The sequence below is a fragment of the Mustela putorius genome, unplaced genomic scaffold (genome assembly GCF_011764305.1).
Source record: "Mustela putorius furo isolate JIRA1106 unplaced genomic scaffold, ASM1176430v1.1 tig00000640_pilon_pilon_pilon, whole genome shotgun sequence".
Taxonomy (NCBI): domain Eukaryota; kingdom Metazoa; phylum Chordata; class Mammalia; order Carnivora; family Mustelidae; genus Mustela; species Mustela putorius.
Genome location: NW_025421432.1, coordinates 2608731 through 2614561, shown reverse-complemented (window position 1 = coordinate 2614561; position 5831 = coordinate 2608731). Strand labels below are relative to the sequence as shown.

General features: G+C 34.9%; 1 pseudogene; it reads right to left on the bottom strand.

Moving 5' to 3' along the window:
* Window positions 1-684: 684 nt before the first annotated feature.
* LOC101692356 lies at window positions 685-1378 on the bottom strand (annotated as a pseudogene).
* Window positions 1379-5831: the final 4453 nt, after the last annotated feature.

Here is a 5831-nt window from a genome sequence, read left to right as displayed (position 1 = left end):
CTAACCTGTGGGTTTACTAAATTGACTTAATTCTAGTAGTATTTGGTGGATGCCTTTGATGTTCTACATAGATGATATTGTCTTTATGGAGAGAGTTTTAAATCTTCCATTCCAATCCTTAAGTCTCTTTTTTTCTCTTGCTTTAGTGCAATGGCTAGAACATTAGAGACAATAAGAAATGGAAGTGACAATAGCAGTCTTCCATCAATCTTTGATAGAAAATGTTTAATATTTTACCATTTAATATTGTTAGCTGGAAGATGTTTGTGGATGTCCTTTGTCAAACTAAAAAATTTTTTATGGTTGTAATTTATGAGACTTTTTATCATAGACATTGAATTTTGTCACATATGAGATGATCATATGGGTTTTCTCTTTTATGCTATTAATAATTAACTACATTGTTTGAATTTTGACTGTTGAACCAATCTTGCATTCATGGAGTTGACTCAAATTAGTTATAAAATACTATCATTTTTATGTATTGCTAATTTAATTTTTCATTATATTCTTAAGGGCTTTTGCTTCCATGTTCATGAGAAATACTGTCTATAATTTTCTTTTCTTATAATGTCTTTATTAGTACTGGTCTCAGGAATCTATTGGCCTAATTAGATAAGTTGGAAAGAATTCCCTACTTCTCTATTTTCTGAAAAAGTTTAGTAACATTGGTGTATGTCTTTCTTTTTTTTTTTTTTAGAACATCTTAAATTTTTAATCCTTTCTTTACAGGTTACCTAGACCACTTTTGATTAAGAAAACTGTAGAAAGTTAGTAACTGCCACAAGCAAACGCCAGGCGGCGGCACGTGTCAATTTTCCACAGAGTCCTGCTTTGCGGGGTGTCTGAATGCGCTGTTCAGGGTCTCCGCTCACACTCGCTGGAATCGGTCGCGGCAGAGTTTAGTCCACAGGTCGCTTCTCCCCGTATTTCTTTGTAAACTCTTCAGCGTTCTTACAGAATTTTTACGGTCCTTAGAGTATTCTTCAGCTAGGTCAGCCCGAAGTGGGTGCTCGGGCTGGGGGTCGTTCACCAGTGCTATGAGGGACTGGATTACTTGGTCGGTTTTGGTTGCTGGCTTCCAGTTTTCAGCACTAATTACTGGCAGACAGACCTGCCCCTTTTCATCGATGTTTGGGTGATGGATCTTTGTTTTAAATGTGATCTTCGGTGGTTTGAATGGGTACTCTGCTGGAAAGTTGATCTCGATTCTGAAGGCCCCCTTATCATATGGAGGGTTGTCAGGAACAATAAGCCCTTGCCAAGTCAATAAATTAGCTTCATCAACCTGGATGTTACGGAAGTTTTTCATTCCACATTTGCGGATTTCTTCAAGCTCCTTCATCAGCCTCCTGCTGGCCGCCATCTTGGATCTGGTCTGGTGTATGTCTTTCTTAAATGCCTCATAAAATTAACTGGCAAAGATATCTAAACTGAAGTTTTCTATGTTGCAAAAAAGTTATTTAATAAAACTTTAATTTCTGTAATAAGTTTGAGGACATTTCAATACTCGGTTCAGTTTTAGCAAGCTGTATTCTTCAAGAATGTGTTCATTTTATCAAACATCAAACTTACTGCCATAAAGTTGTTCCTTCTATTCTCTGACTATCTTTTATCTATAGGAGCTATAGTCATGTTTGTCCTTTCTTCCTTGGTATTCCTCATTTGTGTTATATCTTTTTTCTCTTCATTTATTATGGTTTAATCAAGTTTAATAGCATTTTCTAACAATCAAATTTTGCTTTATAAATATTCTCTATTGTTTATATGATTTCTATACTATTGATATCTGATTCTATTATTTATTTATTTATTTATTTTACACTGAACTAACTTTTTTTTCTGGCTTCTAATATGTATACAAAGATCTTTCATTTTTAGTTTCTTTCATTTTCCAAGAAAGGTGTTAAAAGTTATGAATTTCCTCCAAGTACTGATTTAGTTGCATTCCATGAACTTCAACTTTTTTTTTTTACTGTTAAGTGCGATGTGATTTATATGCTAATATTTCTGACGATTTCTGCTTTAATACATGGATTACTTAGAAATATATTTTCTTTTCAAATATTTGAGATTTTTTTTAATTTAAAATTTAAATCTAATCTTATTCCATTGGGTTAAAAGATATATTCTGTAACATTTCAATGGATTGACTTATACAGAGTGATCTTGTTCTCTGGCATATGTTTTATCTTGGTTAATGTCCCATGTATAATCTAAAAGAATGTATATTATGCCATTGTTAATAGAGTTTGTAAATGTAAATTGCATCAAGTTGGTTGATGGTATTGTTCATATCTTCTACACCAATCTGATTTTGTGTTTACTGTTCAACCAGTTACCTAAAAGAGAGTTAATTGGTTCTCCAAATATGTTTGTCAATTTTCCTCTCTGTCCCCTTAGTTCTTTCAACTTTTCCTTCATGTATTTTTTACCTCGGTTATTAGGTTCATACACATTTAGAATTGTTTTGTCTTCCGGATAGGACTGCCACTTTTATCATAAACTTTAATAAAAAGCTATTTAACACCTCAGGTTTTAATTCAGGCTGATATTGCTTTTGGCCATAAAACTCTCCAAAACTTGACTTAGTATCTGTCTGATTCTTAAGATCCCTATACCAATAGATACACTTACAATTCCTTTTGAAATATGCCTTCTCTCTCTCAGCTTAATTAGTTACTTTATATAGGCTTCTGTGAGACAATTCTTATTCTCTTTTACAGAGCTGTTTTGCCTAATTCAGAGACTATTTCTGGAGGCCACATTAATTTATTCAAAATATTTAATAAAAAGTAGGATGGACTCCCCATGATTTTTTTCTTTGCTTGTGACTGTCTTAAACTCAATACTAAATAGATGTTGTAGTTTTTATAAGTTATCAATATTTTCTTTTAAGTATTATAGAAAAAAAGTTTTGTTGTCCAATCTATAAGTCTCAGAAGTTCTCTATTTCTCCATCCTTTCTTAAAAAAAAAAAAAATTCTCTTATGAACTCATGTCTTTTTCACAGAAATGCAGCTTTTTAAATGCAGCTGACAAATAACAACTAACTCACACTAGGAACATGCTTCTTCAAAAGCGTTCATGTAAAACCTCAATTTTATTATGCCATTGTATGTCTTCCAAGTTATCCATTGTGCATTTTATGAAATACCATTGGAAACACTGGTTACTCCTTCTCTAGATCTCTGCTTCTTCCCTAGTCAACAATAAAAGAAGTGATACATACTTTTGGCTTTTGGTTTAGGCAACTCCTCATTTCCAGTATCAGTTTCACTATTTGTCAAGTGAGCCCTTTAAAGGGGCATGGATCCTGCTAATTCACATCAAGGACTCTATCAAGAAGCATAGTTGCAATAGCTAGGGATGCATCACACAGATATTCCCCCAACTGGCCAATGGACAGCACTAGTAATCTGTATACTTCACTCCCCCACACCATGGAGCCAGCTCCCTGGTTCATGCTTTCAACAGCAATAATAGCAAGCATTGACAGACAGCTAATGAGCACATGGAGAAGGTTAGCCAGAATCTGTGGGCCAGGGAGAGATGACAAGCTTGAGTTTTACCTCTGCTCTTGGGAAATCAAAAGAAAGGCTGTCAGCACCCAGCCTGGTACACTACAGGATTAACAAAGGCATATAAAACTGAAGAATTTTGCCACAAGAGGGAGCAAAGAGCATGAGGCAGGTCTAAGAAAGCTGCCAAAACCCTACCAGAGCTAATGGAAATTATTTCTCCTCAAAAGTCAGTTAGTAAAAGTAGAAGAGATGACTGCTACTTCAAATGTAAAGACAAAAATTCAAGACTTCAAGGAATATAAGAATCAAGGAAACATGACACCACCAAACATTCACTATCATCTTCCAGGAACCAACACCAAAACCATGAAGATCTGCAATTGACCTGATAAAGAATTCAAAATGCTGGAATTTTAAAAATCTAAAGCTGAATGGGCTATCAGAAAACACAGAAAGCATTTCAAGGCAATCAGAAAAATTAGAAGTTTAACAAGGATATAGAAATCACAAAATAGAACCAAACAAATTATGGAACTAAAGAATACAATGGATGAAATTTAAAAATGAAATAAAGCATTCATAGCAGCAGGAATCTAGTTAAAGAAAGAATCTACGGTTCAGAAGACAGGGCCTTCAAATTACCTAGTTTGAAGAGAACAACAGTAAAAGAATGAAAAAGAATTAAGAAAATCTATGTAATCTATGGAATTGCATTAAAAGAAACAATCTTCTAATTATTGCAGTCCTATAGAAGAGGAGAAGGGAACAGCAAGTTTATTTAAAGAAATAATGGCTGAAAACTTCCCAAATTAGAGAGATAATTTGGGTATCCACATTTATTAAGTTCATAGTTCACCAAACAAACTCAAAGAGATTTTCTCCAAAACATATTATAATAAAATTGTTAAATAGCAAAAGTTTTTTTTTTTGTTTTGTTTTGTTTTGTTTTTGTTTTTTAAGTATCTTAAAGCAACAAGAGTAAAGCAGTTTATAACTGACAAGGTTTTCAGCAAATTTCTTAGCAGAAAACTTACAGGCCAGGAAAGAATGGAATGATACATTTAAAGAGCTAAAAGAGGGGCACCTGGGTGGCTCAGTGGGTTGATCCTCTGCCTTCCGCTCAGGTCACAATCTCAGGGTTCTAGGACTGAGCCCCACATCAGGCTCTCTGCTCAGTAGGGAGCCTGCTTCCCCCTCTCCCTCTGCCCGCCTCTCTGCCTACTTGTGATCTCTGTCAAATAAATAAATAAAATCTTTTTAAAATAAATAAATAAAGAGCTAAAAGAAAAAAATGATCAATCAAGAATATGTTATCCAGCATGGTTGTCCTTCAGAAATGAAGGAGAGATAAAGACTTTCAGATATATAAAAGCTGGTGAAGATCATCAATACTAGACTTTCTTTATAAGAAATATTGAAAGGAATTCTTCAGCTAAAACTAAAAGGTGCTAATAACTTTAAAAATGGAAATATATGGGTGGCTCAGCTGAAGCAATTGTCTTCAGCTCAGGTCATGATTCCAGAGTCCCGGAATCAAGTCCCACATTGGGCTCCCAGCTCCACAGGGAGTCTGCTTCTCCCTCTGACCCTCTCCCTTCTCATACTCTCTCTTTCTCTTTCTCTCTCTATATCAAAATCTTCAAAAAAATATATAACTGCTAAAAGTAAGTACATAGTCAAATTCAAAATCTCTAGGGGTGCCTGGGTGGCTCAGTGGGTTAAAGCCTCTGCCTTCAGCTCAGGTTATGGTCCCAGGGTCCTGGGATCGAGCCCCACATCAGGCTCTCTGCTCAGCAGGGAGCCTGCTTCCCTTTCTCTCTGCCTGCCTCTCTGCCTACTTGTGATCTCTGTCTGTCAAATAAATAAAACCTTAAAAAAAAATTCAGAATACTTTAAAACTATAATATGATGGTATATTAAACACATAATTCTAGTATAAAGGCTAAAGGAGCAAATCCTTTATAAGAACAAAATTTCTTTATTAAAAATAACTATAGATATAATAATTTGTTAATGAACACATAATATAAAAATAAGTAAATTCTGACATAAAAATATAAAAATGGGGGCAGGGGAGTAAAAGGGTAACCTTTTCATATATAATCAAAGTTAAATTGCTATTTGTTACCTGGGTGGCTCAGTCAGCTAAGCAACTGCCTTTGGCTCAAGTCATGATCCCAGGAGCTTGGGAGTCCTATATCAGGCTCCCTGCTCAGAGAGGAGTCTGCTTCTCCCACTGCCCCTCCCCATGCCTGCTCATGCTCTCTCACTCTCTCAAATAAATAAATAATCTTATTTTTAAAACGT